Source organism: Hemitrygon akajei, chromosome 19 (genome assembly GCF_048418815.1).
Source record: "Hemitrygon akajei chromosome 19, sHemAka1.3, whole genome shotgun sequence".
Taxonomy (NCBI): domain Eukaryota; kingdom Metazoa; phylum Chordata; class Chondrichthyes; order Myliobatiformes; family Dasyatidae; genus Hemitrygon; species Hemitrygon akajei.
The window spans coordinates 15,566,690-15,583,377 of NC_133142.1; the positions used below are offsets into that span (position 1 = coordinate 15,566,690).

Sequence of the window (16,688 nt, forward strand, 5' to 3'; positions counted from 1 at the left end):
GCCAAAGTAGAAGTTAGTGTTACAGTTGTTAATGATGAAAATACAGAGGTTTATAAAATTATGAAGGGCTACGTTGGGACAGATAGTCAGAGTCTTCCTACCAAAGGCAGGGGATTCTGGAGCCAAGAGAACTCAGATTTAAGATGAGAAGAGAGAAATTTAAAGGTGATAGGATTAGCGTAAACAGTATCAGTGGAAGCAACAACAAGGTGAGCTGCTTTCTATGCCATATGAATCTATTATACTAAGTGCTGGAAATATTGTGGTGGATGCTACCCACTGCTTGAATTTGAATGTATTGTGGAGCTGGATAAACTTTATGTACTGATGTCACAATTGTTCGGAACATACTAATCTACATTGGAAATTAATTCCAAGATACAGAGGCAATTTGCTGATGCAATTAGTGAAAACGTAACTTAACAAACACTGTAAGGCATTATTCATAATATCTCAGAGAGAAAACCTTTCAATAGCTTTTTTTTTACTTAAATCATTATTTAAAATTATTTTCTCCAATTTACTTCCACTCCCACCCAAAGTTGTTAAATTACACAGGAGTAAAATTTTAAAACAAACAAAATTAACATTAAAACACCAGAATCTGTTTCTATTATTATGGCTGTCATTTTAATCAAGGGAAGGGGTTTAAAGCCGAGAGGACAGTGAATGACAAAGATATATTGAGGACAGCCATTTGTGCTGAGGTAAAAACTGAACAGGAAAAATGAAAGAGAGAGGAAAAGGAACATAGGACCCCCGATGAAGAGCTGAGTATGTTATTTTGGGGAAACAGAAGTTGGGCAGTGGGATATTAAAAATCCATTATCACATCATTTTTCCTTTGTCGATTTTAGATTAACCCAAATGTGTATTTAATATAATATATTCAATTAATGTTTTAAAAAATGATTTAATATATCAACTTGGGCTTCCAAGCCCCTTGGGGATATTTTCCTAAACTAAACCCATTCTGGTAAATATGAGACACACACCATCTCATCCCAGTGTCTCTACAGGCGCTGACTGACCTGTGGTGTAGTTTAGGTCCACTAAAACATTTCATGTCCTTTCACATTTCAATAGATCTCTCCTGTGTGAAATCTCACATACAAGGTCGATGTACTCTCGCACTCCGAACCCATTCTTGTATTGTGTTTGTGGTCGTTGCCTAGTTTGGACGGTATGGAAAATTGTTGGTGTCAAGGTTGACGTTTGGAGTTCCCTTGAGTAACCTCACTTTTTTTTTTAGTAAACGAACACATCAGAGTTGTCGGAACCCAGAATTAAAGTTGTCCGCAGAGCACGTTCGTACATTTTTTTTACACACAGTAAGTGGTGCTTCGCGGTTGACTTAGAGGAAACGTCTGTGGAAAGCACTGCGGCGCTCCGCCAAGCTGGGGTAACCTGCCTTTCCGGCCTCCTCGCTCTGGTGCAGTGTCGCCCGATGGCCAGGAGGGTGCGCTCGCTCAGCAGCGGGCGGAGGGGGTGGGGGGGAAGCCGGGGCCGCTCGGCCTCCCGCGCGGTCACGCGCTCGCGCGTTTGTTGACAGTGTGAGCGCGTGGCGCGAGACGCGAGACGCCTGTGACAGCCGCCGGCCGCGTGCACCCGGGCGAAGGGGAAGGAAGGGGGCGAGAGCGAGACAGACAAGAGCCCGGCACTCCTCCGCTGCCAGCCAGAAGTCAAAGTTGCTACCTGCTCGCTGAGTGCTGTGCGTGGTCCTGGAAGGAGCGACGAGATTTCCCTGCTGGATGTTTAAAGAGTCAAGGTTAGTGGCGTCAGAACGAAAAAAAAACAGCGCTGATATAAATGACTGTAAATCAATACATTGAAACGCAGTGAAGGACAAGGACGAAAGTGCTTAGGTGTTGAGTAACCCTGGAGCGAATAGAAAGAGCAGTTAGGTTTTTGTCGAGGGACTCATCTCCAATTCTAAGTCTGTCAATTACCACTTCTGAAAGTGAAGTGCAAGCATTTCATCGTACAAATAAGAAAGGGGTCTCAGAAAACCTTCATCCGCATAAATTAAATACGACTATCTTTTCTTGTTACTTTATTAAGGCTGTACTTTATTTCTTTTTGGCTAATTTACTATTTTGAGAAGGCTGCTTTACCGACGACTCGGGAAACTCAGTAGTTGCCATATCACGCTCTACACATGATTGGACCTGACACTCGCAAAACTAGATGAATGTGGAAGATACCTGGAATAGTTTATATATTTCTGACCCTTCTGCAAATGTTTCAGTGAGATTGCTGAAGTGCTAGGCAAGAGAGTGAATCGATCTATTATTCAACTACATCAGTTAAAATGGTTCTGTGAAATACTGCTGGCAAACTTACTTTGAATAAGAAATTCATTTGGCATTTTTCACAGATAATTTTCTTGAAATCTTGATTGTGACATAACTTTAGTATTAGTCAAGGAAGTAATAAAGTTTCCTGCCAAGAGAGCACAAGTTAATTAATTATGCACTAAATTATACCGGTCAGCTAGTGTTTTATAGGCAATAAATTGTCAGTGACCTTCCAGCAATGGACTATTTTACAGTTATATCCTACTTTGTTTATAGCGCGCACAGAAAATACTTTTTAAATGAATAAAGATCCTATCAATAAGTGCCACAAAATAGTTTCGTTTCATTTTATTTAGTACGGTATTAGTATTTAATGTACCTTCGTCTATATCTCTGATTGTTAACTATTAATTTTGCTATACCTGTTGCAATCTGTGCTGTTGTGTAATTTCATCCTTTTAAAGTTGCATCCAGTAACAAGAATATCTAATGTTACAATATGATTTTTCAAAAAGCTCCTATGTAAATGTGTATATGACAATGAATAAAATATATAATACTTATAAATCATTCTTGGTGTTAATTTTAAGTTCTAATATTTATTCTTATCTGAATAAAGTCACCTACAAATATATTGAGAATATATTGCCTTACAATCAAAAATTTCAGTTACCAAAACAAATTCTACTGTTGCAGAAAAGTATCTTCTAGTATTTAAACCAGGATAAAATATGCTTCAGATCAACAACCACATAATGATAGAATACAGAATTCTCAAGTGATTATGCATACTGTATGGAGTATATCTATTTCAGAAAAGCAGATATCAGCTTAACATAACATTGATATTATAAGAAGCCATAAACTTTGTTGTACCATGTTAAATAATATCATATTCTTAACTAACTTATTTCTTTTGCAACTGTCTGTGGGAAAGGAAAATCTCGGAGATGTATACTGCATGCAAACATGCTTTGATAATAGATGTACTTTGAGTCTTTTATATAACATTAATATTATACATTGAAGCCTTTTTCAAGTAAAGGTAATAATTTTCTGTCCCATTTAAATTACTCAATGTATTCAGCTCACTGTATAGCTATGTAGATTAGTCATTTATAATATTGTGAATTCACCCTTTACATCATTCTTGAATGATGTAAAATTGAGGTGTAAAATTAAAATGTTTAATTTTTACAGTTTATGGCATTTAACATCTTAGTATCAGTAGTTAATAGTATTAGAATATGTTTGCAAATATATGCCACAATAGTTGTCAACCCTTAATATGTATATTTTCTTCCTTTCTCTCTTAAAAATTGTCCCATGGTGGATTGTAATGTTATATATTTCATCACCTGCTAATATGTGTAGAAATATTCAATGTCTGAATCAGTCTAAGATGAAATAGTTAATCCAGTTGGGAAAATATCAGATTTGATTTTAAATAAGCATTTGTGTTGTATCGCTTTTTGGTGAAGTGTTGGTGATGTAATTGGTTCTGTAACTTGGCAGAATATTATGGTTATGCTACTCTCTGGGGTACCTTGTGGATGTGAACTGAAATCTGCCATATGATTTTCAGTATTCATACTATGTATGTTGCTAGTTTGTGATTTTAATATATTCAGAATGAGCAAATTCTAGAAATGCTTTTCCGCTATCTAAGCTTGCAAACCATTGACAATAGTAATGCATCAAACAAATAAAATATGACCAGAGGAGTAATGGAGATGAGAGGGAGTGAGAAAATGGGATGAAATGAAAAAGGGAATGGGAACGGATAGATGATGAAAGTAATGAACGAACAATGAGAACGAGACACCCCGTGAACAGTACCTCACTATTTATTCTGGCTTTGTTTTTGCACTACTTATATACATTCATATACAGTATATGAATGTGTATGTATTTATGTATATTTGTGTATATATGTATGTATAATATATGTATTTAAAATATATTCATTGTAATTTACAATTTTTTTATGTATTGCACTGTGCTGCTGCCACAGAACAACAAATTTCATGACATTCGTCAGCTGTATTAAACTTGATTCTAATTCTAAAGCGTGCGATGGAAGGTGGACTTTGTGAGAGATGGAATGGAAGGACAATAGAATGATATAGAAAGGGCAGTGGGATTGTGATTTTCTATAAATATTCATGCACCTTAAGGACTCTCATTTCTGGCAAAGGATGAATTGTGCAGACTCATGCAATGATTAGGTTCTTTGGAAGGATGGTCCACTGAAGCTCGCTGCTCTGATTCTGGGATGCTACTCACAGTATGACAGAGTTTGGTTGATTGTGGTCTGGACAGAATTTCAATCTGGAACAGGTGTGAGAGATGGAAGTACAGGTTTTGATTTGATTGCCTGATTCAGTCCCGGCAGGGAGAGTGAGTGTAAAAGATTTGATGCCTGGACCTATAGGAAGAACAGAAGCAAGTTTTCTGATCCACTCTTCCAGAGATCATTGTAATGAGTGGGAAGAAATGAATATTTTTTATTATAGAACCACTATTCATCTGAGAGGCTAATAATAGAAAATGATTTGTTTGTTTATTTATTGAGATACCGCACGGAACAGGGCCTTTCAGCCCTTCGAGCTGTGTCACCCAGCAATCCCCCGATTTAACCCTAGCCTAATCATGGGGCAGTTTACAATGACCAATTAACCTACTGATCAGTACATCTTCGGACTGTGGGAGGAAACTGGAACACCCAGAGGAACCCCATGGGAAAGACATACAAACTTCCTACAGGTAGTGGCTGGAAGTATTCAGCCTGTACGGCAACATATGTGGAAGGAAAAACAGAGCTAACGTTTTAGGTCAAAGAAATTGATTTTCTCCATCTACTATTTTTTTGATTTTTACTACTGTGTTACTTTATATAGACCTTCACAATATACGACACAATATTCAGAGCAAAATGTTTTGGTCTTGTTTCTTTGGAGTGTTGGTTTAAAATTAGGTACGAGGAGAATTAAAGAATGTTAGGGAACAATTCTGGCTCTCTTGACCTGCCCTTAATGGATTTCATCTGCGTTTAAGACAATGGACAGTGTAATTTATGGAGAGTGGTTAGCAACAGGCTTGAAATTCCTAGCAACACACACAAAATGCTGGAGGAATTCAGCAGGCCAGGCAGCATCTATGGAAAAGACGTTTTGGGCCAAGACCCTTCATCAGGACTGGAGAAAGAAAGATGAGGAGTCAGAGTTAGAAGGTGATAGGTGAAACTGGGAGGGGGAGGGGTGAAGTAAAGAGCTGAAAGTTGATTAGCAAAAGAGATACAGGGCTGGAGAAGGGGGAGTCTGATAGGCGAGGACAGAAAGCCATGAAAGAAAGCAAAGGGGGAGGAGCACCAGAGGGAAGTGATGGGCAGATAAGAGCGGGGAAAGGGAATGGGAAATGGTGAAGGGGAGTGTCAATACTGGAAGCTGGAATTCCTTATGGTTCTGGTCTTTCTGAGATCAATCACGTCCTGCAGCTCCAGAACTGTTGGGCACTGATTCCCTACAACACCACTAACTCAAGTGTGAAAACTACTTGTTTGTCAGTTCAATATATTGCACATTAAATGATTCCAGTTCCACCCCTTCCTGTGTTCATCTTTATCCCTTATAAGTCAAATTAATTCAGTTTGTGAAGCAACTGAATTTTACAGAAGGTAATCTGAGAAAGCTCCATTTGAATACTCCTCCCGATAAATCTACAGTTATCTGCCTAGATATTAGGTGTCAAGGTACCACAGTTTGGCATGCTCTGGAATCCAATTTCAATGTAAAGTAATTGAAAATTGGGGATTTCATGTGGGTTACCTTGTCAGTAGGTTACATCTCTAGTCCTCAATGACATTACATGACGTGTTCAATCCCAGACATATTAAAATCATTTCCTTGATTTTCAGTTGCATGGATGACCCACCTCTCAATGAGCCACTCTTGCAAAAGCAAGCACTCACAGTGGATATGTATCTTGAAGGGGACCCTACAGAGCAACTCGCAGACCAGTTTTGGATAGCTCAAATTGGGTCTCCTTTTGGGAATTCTTACTGGGAACATCTTTTGTCTACATCACCAATCCACCACACCCCCACCCCACCCTTGATTGCCTGCTCCCATACTCCACTTTTCACCTAACCTATTCCCTTCACACCATTTTGCCCACTCATGGCACTCTGACCAGTGACATCTTGTTGAAACCCCATCCCCATCAAAACCACTGATCATTCTCTTTAACTATCAGCTTTATCCTGCTAACCAATATTTCTCCTTCACTATGAAGCCTCAGCTAACACTACCACAGCCTCATCTCCTGAATGTACTTCAAAACCACATCAAACAACAATTGGACCAAATAACTTCGGATTGTCCCCCACCCAACAAATATTGGTCAAATATTCCAATATCAGTCCTCAGCAGCCAACCCTCTCTATCCATTGGTATCTGGGCCTCTTCTTCACCCCTGATCTTCTCTTGCCAGTGAACACTCAAAACTGGACTTTGTTGATTCCTTAATTGTGGGGTGTATAAAGTGAAGTCCTTGAGCATTATCTCAAGCTTTATCTATTGTTTATTCCCCATTGTGGATCCATGACCAGCCAGTTTGGTGACCCAATGCAAACCATCTAATGAAAACTCTTTAGAGCAAGAGTCCCAAACTGGGGTCCATGGGCTCTACGGTTAAAGATAGAGGTCCACGGCATATAAAAAAAAGTTTGGGAACCCCTGCTTCAGAGGCAATAAACAATTAAAAGCTAAGAAAAGTTGGTGTGCAATAGGCTCAATGGTCTGATTGGCCTCCTTTGATGTCAAATGGTTCCGCCATCCCGGGTTTGCTGGTTCTTTGGTGGTCAAACTGTGCACATTTCAGTGGAGAAGCTGAGATCATTGGAATGTCTAACAATCATTAAGCCTACAGTTTGAGTATGGTGATTCCCATGTTGGGTCCCTGTCCTCTCTTGCATCAATGGCCCAGAAATTAATTGAACACTCCAAAGGAAAACAGAAGATGTTAGAAGCATGCAGCTCGTCAGGCAACAACGAAGAAGAGAAAGTGAGTTGATCTTTCAAATCAATGAACTTTCATTGGGGCTGGAAAAGTTGTGGAAAAAGAAGTTTAAGTTGCAGAAAAGAGGACTGGCTGGAGAGAACAGAAAGGACTAAATAGGGTGCAGCCTAAAATCATCAAGGTGACCATTAATTTAAAAACCAGTCGCTGGGGACCAAAAAGATTTTTTTTTTAATCAAAATGGGACAAAAGTACAGCCATACCTGTGCAGTGAACAAAGACATTAACCCCTATGGATGCTGCTTGACCTTTGAATGCGTGCAACCATTTTCAGTTTCCATTTTAGGTTTCCAACATCAACAAGTTTTTTTCACTCCAGTCAAATGTTCTATTCCAGCTTTCAACCCACAAATATTTTTATACCACTAATGGCTGGAAATTTGAGTTGATTATCAGAGTGAGGAATGGCAAATCATCTAGAACTTCGGAAAGTAGTAGAGCAAACACTCCAATGAGAAGAATTATGCAATGAGATTTAAGGCTAAAATCAGAGGAATGTGATGCTATGATGACTGCTGTAAATTAATGTCAAATGGAAGGGATACTGGTTACCATGGAATCAAGGAAGAGACTGAAGAAAAGGATATAATTTATTCAAATTAAGAGCTCCTCAAGGATAATTCCTTATCTGCATTGTTCCCATAGGGGTCAGAAAACAGTAAACCAGCAGTTAATCTATTGAGGACAGATCCTAACTTTTTATGTTGAACTTTGTCCACATTTGTTCTGCAGATGGAGCACATGTTGAAAGCCTTGGTATGACTGATATTGAATAGGACAGCACAGTAACAGGCCCTTTCACCCACCATGTTCTGCCGAATTAATTAACTCAAATCTCTTTTGGCTGCACACAGTCCATGAGTTACCTCTCAATTGCTATCTCCAGGGAGCTGATGATGGAAATCTCATCAGATACTTGTGGCATTTCACAACTCACTATTCCCCTCCACAGATTATAATGCACACGTTGATGACATGATTTTCCCCAATGTGTTCTGGATTCTTGTGTACTTTCAAAACTACAGTACCTTTGTAAATCACTGCCCAACTGCACTATGTGAGTATTTTTCCCAGAAAGGAAGCAGCAGTTGAAGAAGCCAGTTTTGAACAACCTTGCACTCGCACACTATTTTTAATACACAGAATAATTTCCTATCTTGGCGAAGACTGGTTCTACAGCCTACGGTAGAACTGAATGCCTGAACTGAACTAAGCTTAATATTCCTGGACTCCTGGTTTGATGTTTGATATTCCATGTGTTGTTTTGCTCGCTTTTCATGTTTGCACAATTTATTCTTTTTTCACGCATTGGGTGTTTGATGTTTTCTTTCAAAGGTTTCCATGGTGTTTCCTTGTTTCGTGACTGATTGCAGGAGGATGAATCTCAGAGTTGTAGTGTAGTGGTTAGCACAATGTACAGTACAGGAGACCTGGGTTCAATTCCCACTGCTCCCTGTAAGGAGTGTGTACGTTCTCCTCATGACTGCATGGTTTCCTCTGGGTTCTTTGGTTCCCTCCCACAGTCCACAGATGTACCAGTAGGTTAATTGGTCATTGTAAATTCTGCAATGATTAGGCTAGGATTATATTGGGGATTGGTGGCTTGGCTCAAAGGGCCAGAAGGGCCTATTCCACACCATCTCTCAATAAATAAAAAATAATGTGCTTTGAATTATTGAATCTTGTACTTTTCCCATTATAACTTCATTAGTAATTATTAACCAAGTACTTTTTTGGTAGTTTATTGCTATCCATCCTCTCATTTCAGTGGCATTATGTTGCTATTTTGTGAATTATTCAGCACAGTATTGTAGCCAATGGAAATGCTGCTGCTGCACAAGTCCTGGCACCCTGGGTCAATCTATGGGTGCTGTCTGTGCGGAGTTTACGTATTCTTCCTGTGATTATTATTATTATTATTATCTATTTTTTCTCTGCTCAGGCTGGTAAAACCTGAGGTATAGACATAGCCCAGCACATTCTTTAGTCAATTGCTAGGAACTTTCAAACTATTCTAGTGGTGTTTAGTATTGTGGCTTTCTGAAGATTTACAGTGACGATACCCCCCCCCCCCCCCGGAAGTTTTCATGTTTTATTATTTTACAATATTGAATCACAGGGGATTTAATTTGACTTTTTTGACACTGATCAATAGAAAAATGCTATTTCACGTCAAAGTGAAAATAGATCTCTACAAAGTGATCTAAATTAATTACAAATATAAAACACAAAATAATTGATTGTATAAGAATTCATCCATTTAATATGAACACCAAATTATCACTGGTGCAGCCAATTGTTTTAGAAGTTACATAATTAGTTAAATGGAGAGCACCATGTGCAGTTAAGGTGTTTCAATTGACTGTAGTAAAAATACACCCGTATTTGGAAGGTCCAATTGCTTGTGAGTGAGTACCCTGGCAAAAACTACACCATGAAGACAAAAGAACTCTCCAAGTAACTCCACGAAAGGGTTATTGAAAAGCACAAGTCAGAAGGATGTAAGAAAATTTCCAAGTTACTGATTGTCTTTTGGAGTACAGATAAGTCAATCATCAAGAAATGGAAAGAAGGGGGATTAAAGCGCGCGTGCCCGGACGGCTGCCCGGCTGTTAACGGTCAGCGCCGAGCGAGGCAATAAGTGGAAGGCGCGCTCCAGTGGTCAGCAGCCATGGGCAAATGGGTGGCGCGCGAGGACTTCGAGTGGGTCTACACCGACCAGCTGCACACGGCGCACTGGCTCCAGATCCTCGCCAAATATCCTGAGATCAAGTTGTTGATGGGCCCAGATCACAACCTAAATTGGATCATCATCCTGATGGTAGCAATGCAGGTTCTGGCCTTCTACCTTGTGAAGGACTTGGAATGGAAGTGGGTGATATTCTGGGGATATGTATTTGGTGGGTGTATAAACCATTCCATCACACTGGGCATCCATGAAATCTCTCATAATGCTGCTTTGGGCACAAGTATGCACTGTTCAACCGCTTTTTTGGCATGTTTGCTAATCTTCCTGTTGGTCTGCCATACTTGGTCTCCTTCAAGAGGTACCACATGGATCATTATCGCTACATGGGTGGAGATGGTATTGACGTTGACATTCCCACAGATTTTGAGAGCTGGTTTTTCTGCACCAGACTAAGGAAGTTTTTCTGGGTCATCCTGCAGCCACTGTCCTATGCCACGTGCCCACTCTGCATCAACCCCAAGCCCATCACTCACTTGGAGATCGTTAATCTGGTTGTTCAATTAACCTTCAACCTGCTGATATATAATCTCTGGGGAGCAAAACCAATTGTTTACATGTTGGCAGGATCTCTTCTGGGAATGGGCCTTCATCCAATCTCTGGACACTTCATTGCTGAGCACTACATGTTTCTGAAAGGACATGAAACCTACTCTTACTATGGCCCCCTCTATCTAATCACCTTCAATGTTGGATATCACAATGAACATCATGACTTCCCCAGTATTCCAGGCTGCAGACTTCCTCAGGTGAAGAAGATAGCTGCTGAGTACTATGACAACCTGCCCCAGTATTCTTCCTGGGTGAAAGTGCTCTATGACTTCATCGTGGATGATACGATCAGCCCTTACTCTCAGATCAAGAGAACAGTGAAAGATGCAAAACAGGACTAGGAGTGAACTTGCCAACAGACAGAAAAATGGTGGCTTGCCTGCTGGGCAAATTTAAGCTGTTTTTACAAATCTTGCAAGAACATTGTATTAAGTGTCTTTATACAAACCATGTACTAACAATATTTAGTCTGTTAAAGTGTTTTGTCTGCTAATTAGTTTTGCTCAGCCGTTAAACTAATTCAGGGAATTTGAAGTGACTGCAGGATGTCTGTCTGGCAAAGGACATCCTTGGCAGTGGAAAGCTTTGGCAATTATATTGTGGAACTGTTGCCTGTTAGGTTGAGTTTGCCTCTGTGCCAAGGGTCATATCTGATCGCCTCCCCTTCAGGTGGTTCTGAGTATTCTTTAGTTTAACTTGATGAGCTCGAATTTCAGTCAGTTATACTTGAAGCAGTTCAATGACTGGGTTGTTGCCTGTTTCAGTAGCTCATGTTATTCTTCAACATAAGTGGATGGTGTTTGTCTACAGTTGTAGAAACTGCAAAAACAGCTGTTCGGAAGTGGTTACTAGAGACAGTAGAGGAGAGGCATTGGTATACTCGTAACAATGGCAACTCCAAATTGGGTGGAATTAAACCACTTTTTCCCTCAAGTTTAAGTAAGTCTCCTTACTTAACCAAGTCAGTCTCCTGAAGTTCAGTTCCTCTACCCTCCATTTACAGGGTATTAATGTGAGATGAAGGAGAATGGCAAATTCCTGCCTTTGGTGGGTGTGGGGAAAATCTACTGGTTCATAAAGCTGACTGAAGAATGACTCTGTGGCCGAAGAATACTTGTGGGGAAACTTGCTCACTGATTGCTTCCCCTTCCTGTTTTGGCATTTGATAAGGTCCCACATAGAAGATTGGTGGGTAAAATCAAAGCTCAGGGCATCGGGGGGAAGGCATTGACATGGATAGAAAACTGGTTGGCAGATAGAAAGCAAAGGGTAGCGGTGAATGGGTGTTTCTCGGAATGGCAGGTGGTGACTAGTGGGGTGCCACAGGGCTCGGTATTGGGACCACAGCTGTTTACCATTTACGGTAACGATTTGGATGAAGGCATAGAAAATAACATCAGCAAATTTGCTGATGATACTAAGCTGGGTGGCAGTGTGACATGTGATGAGGATGTTAGGAGAATTCCGGGTGACTTGGATAGGCTGGGTGAGTGGGCAGATACTTGGCAGATGGCGTTTCATGTGAATAAGTGTGAGGTTATCCACTTTGGGAGGCAGATTATTATCTGAACGGTGTAGAGTTGGGTAAGGGAGAAATACAAAGAGATCTCGGAGTCCTTGTTCATCAGTCACTGAAGGTGAATGAGCAAGTGCAGCAGGCAGTGAAGAAGGCTAATGGAATGTTGGCCTTTATTACAAAGGGAATTGAGTACAAGGGCAATGAAGTCCTCTTGCATTTGTACAGAGCCCTGGTGAGACCACACCTGGAGTATTGTGTACAGTTTTGGTCTCCAGGGTTAAGGAAGGACATCCTGGCTGTAGAGGAAGTGCAGCGTAGATTCACGAGGTTAATTCCTGGGATGTCTGGACTGTCTTACGCCATTACGTTAGAGAGACTGGGCTTGTACACGCTGGAATTAAGGAGATTGAGAGGGGATCTGATTGAAACATATAAGATTATTAAGGGATTGGACAAGATAGAGGCAGGTGTTACGTACCCGTGACACGTGACAGTGGTACCCTTGTCACGTGACTGGGGTTGAAGTTATACTGGACATGAGGTAATGGTTTTGTGATGGTGGAGTGATGTCATTTTCCCGCCAGTAGAGGTCATGTGACAGGTTTTTTCTACAGGGTATAAAAGGAAGACCCACCCTGTCAGGTGGGGCAGTTCGTGGCTGGATTTGCCAAGATGACTTCATATCACTGTGTGATTTAATGTGATGACGCAGTTTAGTTAAAAATGAAGTTTTATATAATGCCTAAAGTTTAAAAGGTCAGAGCCAACGGTTTCTTTGCTGATGGAGAGTGAAGTTTGGAAGATGGACATCGAGAAGAATCGATTTTCGATGGATTGACTTCGACCTTGTGTGATCCTTATTCGGAAGGATTTCGTTTACTATTCTCACGATAGTCTCCGCTGGAAAAAGCGGGAGATTGAGAATATTGTGGAAGGAAGGTCAGTCACTTTAAGCTGTTATATTTAATAAAATTCGACGTGGGAGTTCGACGCTGGGAATTGAAGGACATCGACGTGGAAGAGAATTTACATCGCTTTAAAAAGTCTCTCCTTTTAAAAGTACCGTGAGCTTTTGAACTGTCGGCATATCGTTTTAAAATACTGCTTTCTTTCGACATATCGTTTTAAAAAAACTGAGTTCTTTTCAATACCGCTTTAAAGACTGTTTGGGACTGCAACGCTATTAAGGACTGTTTGAGCAGCTGAGCTCGGATCATTGTTTGGGTTTGTTTACATTTGAAGGGGGTTTGTTATCAGTGTTTAATAAACGTGTTATTCGTTATAAAACCCTTCGTCTAACTCATCTATAATTATTGTTGCCTGAATACGTAACACAGGAAATATGTTCCAGATGCTGGGAGAGTCCAGTACCAGAGGGCATGGTTTGAGAATAAGGGGTAGGTCATTTAGGACAGAGTTAAGGAAAAACTTCTTCTCCCAGAGAGTTGTGGGGGTCTGGAATGCACTGCCTTAGTGGAGGCCAATTCTCTGGATGCTTTCAAGAAGGAGCTAGATTGGTATCTTATGGATAGGGGAATCAAGGGATATGGGGACAAGGCAGGAACCGGGTATTGATAGTAATTGATCAGCCATGATCTCAAAATGGCGGTGCAGGCTCGAAGAGCCAATTGGTCTACTTCTGCACCTATTGTCTATTGATTGCAAGGATCAGTTTCTGCACTGATTGGTTTACTTTGCATGTATTTGTACTGATGATTCTAATGTTAAAACCACCCAATGTTGTCCATTTTGCAGTTGGAAAAATAAATGGCTTTAATACCTCAAAAAAAAAGAGATGGAAAGAATATGGCACTGGTGTAAATCTGCCTGGAATGGGCCATCCTCAAAAACTAAGTGATTGTGCAAGAAGGGGACTGGTGAGGGAGGCAACCAAGAAGCCTTTGACAACTCTGGAGGAGTTTCAGGCTTCATTGGCTGAGCTGGGAGAGATTGTGCATGCAACAACTGTTGCATGGGTGCTTTACCAGTCGTACCCATGGCTTTACAGGACAGCGGCAAAGAGAAAGCCACTGTTGGAAAAAAACTCACATGAAATCTCAGCAGGAGTTTGCCAGAAGGGTTGTGGGAGACTCCGAAGTCAGCTGGAAGAAGGTTCTATGGTCTGATGAAACCAAAGTTCAGCTTTTTAAGCCATCAGACTAAATTCTATGTTTGGCTTAAGCCAAATACCGCACATCATCAAAATCACACCATCTCTACCATGAAGCATGGTGGTGGCTGTATCATACTGTGGGGATGCTTTACTGCAGCAGGCTTGTGAAGGTAGAGAGTAAAATGAATGCAGCAAAGTATAGGGAAATCCTGAAGGAAAGCCTGATGTAGTCTGCAAGAGAACTGCAACTTTGGAGAAAATTTGTTTTCCAGCAAGACAGTGAATCCAAGCGTAAAGCCAAAGCTACACAGGAATGGTTTATAAACAACAAAGTTAATGTCCTGGTGTGGCCAAGTCAGACCTCAATCTAATTGAGAGTTTATGGCTGGACTTGAGAAGGGCTGTTCACTCATGATCACCATGCAGTCTGATAGTACGTGAGCAACTTTGTAAAGAATAATGGGGAAAATTGCAGTGTCCAGATGTGCAAAGCTGATAGAGACCTATCCACGCAGTCTGAAGGCTATAATTGCTGCCAAAGGTGCATCTACTAAATATTGATTTGAATGGACTGAATACTTATGCAATCAATTACTTTGTGCAATTAATTTAGATCACTTTGTAGAGATCTGTTTTCGTTTTGACCAGAAGATGTCTTTTTTGGTTTATCAGTGTCAAAAAAAAGCCAAATTAAATCCACGGTGATTCAATAGTGTAAAACAATAAAACCCAAAAACTTCCGGGGGGGTGAATACTTTTTATAGGCGCTGTACATAAATATTACTGTGTAGCCCTCATTGTTTAATGCTATTGTGTAGTGCCTTTGGGATGACACCAGTTGTAGATATTACTCTCAGGACAGTTCATGTTCCTGTTCATGTTCCATAGTCTTTCAATTTCCTCTTATAATTCATCATACTTCTGGTGTTTTTCCACTTACTGATTTCTGTATGTTCTGTGAGTTTGTAATAACTATTTCTATTGCTTGTTTATCCTGTATTATGTCCTATCCATAATAACTGATCAGTCATAATATAATTAGTAGTATAATTAGTAGGGCTCTGACTCTAAAATTGGATCAGGCTTAAACTTATAGTAAGGTGTGATTTCATTATGAGTTTGTATTTTCAAGCAGGATTTTGATGAATGATGTTTGCCACTGAATTGTGCCTATGTAAGTAATCAGATTGTATTAAACTGCTACAGGATCCTTTAATGTGTTGGATTGTTTCTGGATTTTCTTGGCATTTTCTACTTTTATCATCTTGAATTTGTTGGTCTTCTATTACATATTTTTTATATTTTTTTATGTTAACCACCTGGTCCCGTATTGCCACAAGGAACCCCTCTGTTTCTGGGAAGAGGTCTCCAACTCTGTGCCAGGCATTCAATGCTTCCTAGTTGACATCTAGTCTGCTCAGCTCATGGGGATGTCTTCCATGGAGGGACATGCTCTTCCCTTGGGTAGCTTTCTCTTCAGTAGTAATAATGTCTTAATTTTTCTGGGTTGTGGTCTCATTTGAGTTTAGTGGTGTTTACTTTTGATCAGAATTGCATAGACTTACATGGGGTGCTGATTCCTGTTTTCATTGATGAAAGTATATCCTTAGAAGTTTTATCTGACTGTGGTGTAGATTTTTAATGTTTTCTGAGATTTGTCATTTCAGTCTTATTTTTCTTTGTAAATTTTTCAGATCGGTTTCAAACCAAGATATTATGCCAGAAGAATACATTAATATAGGTACAGCAAAAGCATTTATTGCCTTTGTTATATCTGTACTGTTGAGCTTTGTTTGACATTATTATTGTATTTTTATTTTTATTATTATATAATAATTATATATAATAATAATAATAAACCTGAGGAATGGGCATAGCCAAGCATATTCATTTCCCAATTACTGGGAACATTCAGGCTGTTCTAGGGATGTTTAGTATCATGGTTTTCTGGAGATTTACATAAATATTGCTGTGTAGACCTATTGTTTAATGCTTTTGTGTAGTGACTTTGGGATGATACCAGTTGTCGATATTTCTACTTGGACAATGTATGATCTGTTCATTTTCCATAGTCTGTCAATTTCCTCTTTTAATTGAGCATATTTCTGGTATTTTTTACTTACTGATTTCTGTAAGCTATGGCTATTTCTATTAGGTAAGTTGTTCCCTATATCTCCACTGTTTCTGGAAGGATCAACAGGATCCTAAAGAAATATCAGATTAATACCATCCACAAACCCATAAGGAAGCTCAGTTCACAATTTGCGCAAGTTAAAGGTGATCTGGGTCTCAGGCTGGCTGGCCCTGTGAATGCGGAGCAACTTATATTGGGCAGGCAGAGTGCATGATGGAACCCACATCAAGAAGAATAGGAGTTGTATC

At 40.0% G+C, this 16,688-nt stretch overlaps 2 protein-coding genes and 1 pseudogene across 8 annotated transcripts in view; 2 read left to right on the forward strand and 1 right to left on the reverse strand.

Annotated features, from left to right (window-relative positions):
- Positions 1 to 1,783, reverse strand: part of LOC140741761 (metalloproteinase inhibitor 3-like) — a 125,122-nt gene extending 123,339 nt beyond the window's left edge. For 4 of the 6 annotated variants that reach the window (XM_073072124.1, XM_073072120.1, XM_073072122.1 and 1 more), the window contains exons 1-2: positions 1,696 to 1,711; positions 1,032 to 1,171 (exon numbers count right to left, since the gene is read on the reverse strand). The gene's annotated coding sequence lies outside the window, so the exon portion shown is untranslated. Of the gene's footprint in view, positions 1 to 1,031; positions 1,172 to 1,695 lie in introns of all 6 variants that reach the window. The other 2 variants (XM_073072118.1, XM_073072117.1) reach the window with 2 other exon arrangements.
- pparg (peroxisome proliferator-activated receptor gamma) overlaps positions 1,516 to 16,688 on the forward strand; it is a 130,432-nt gene continuing 115,259 nt past the window's right edge. For both annotated transcript variants that reach the window (XM_073072114.1, XM_073072115.1), the window contains exon 1: positions 1,516 to 1,768. The gene's annotated coding sequence lies outside the window, so the exon portion shown is untranslated. The remainder of the gene's footprint in view (positions 1,769 to 16,688) is intronic.
- On the forward strand, positions 10,048 to 11,100 carry LOC140742102 (sphingolipid delta(4)-desaturase DES1 pseudogene; annotated as a pseudogene).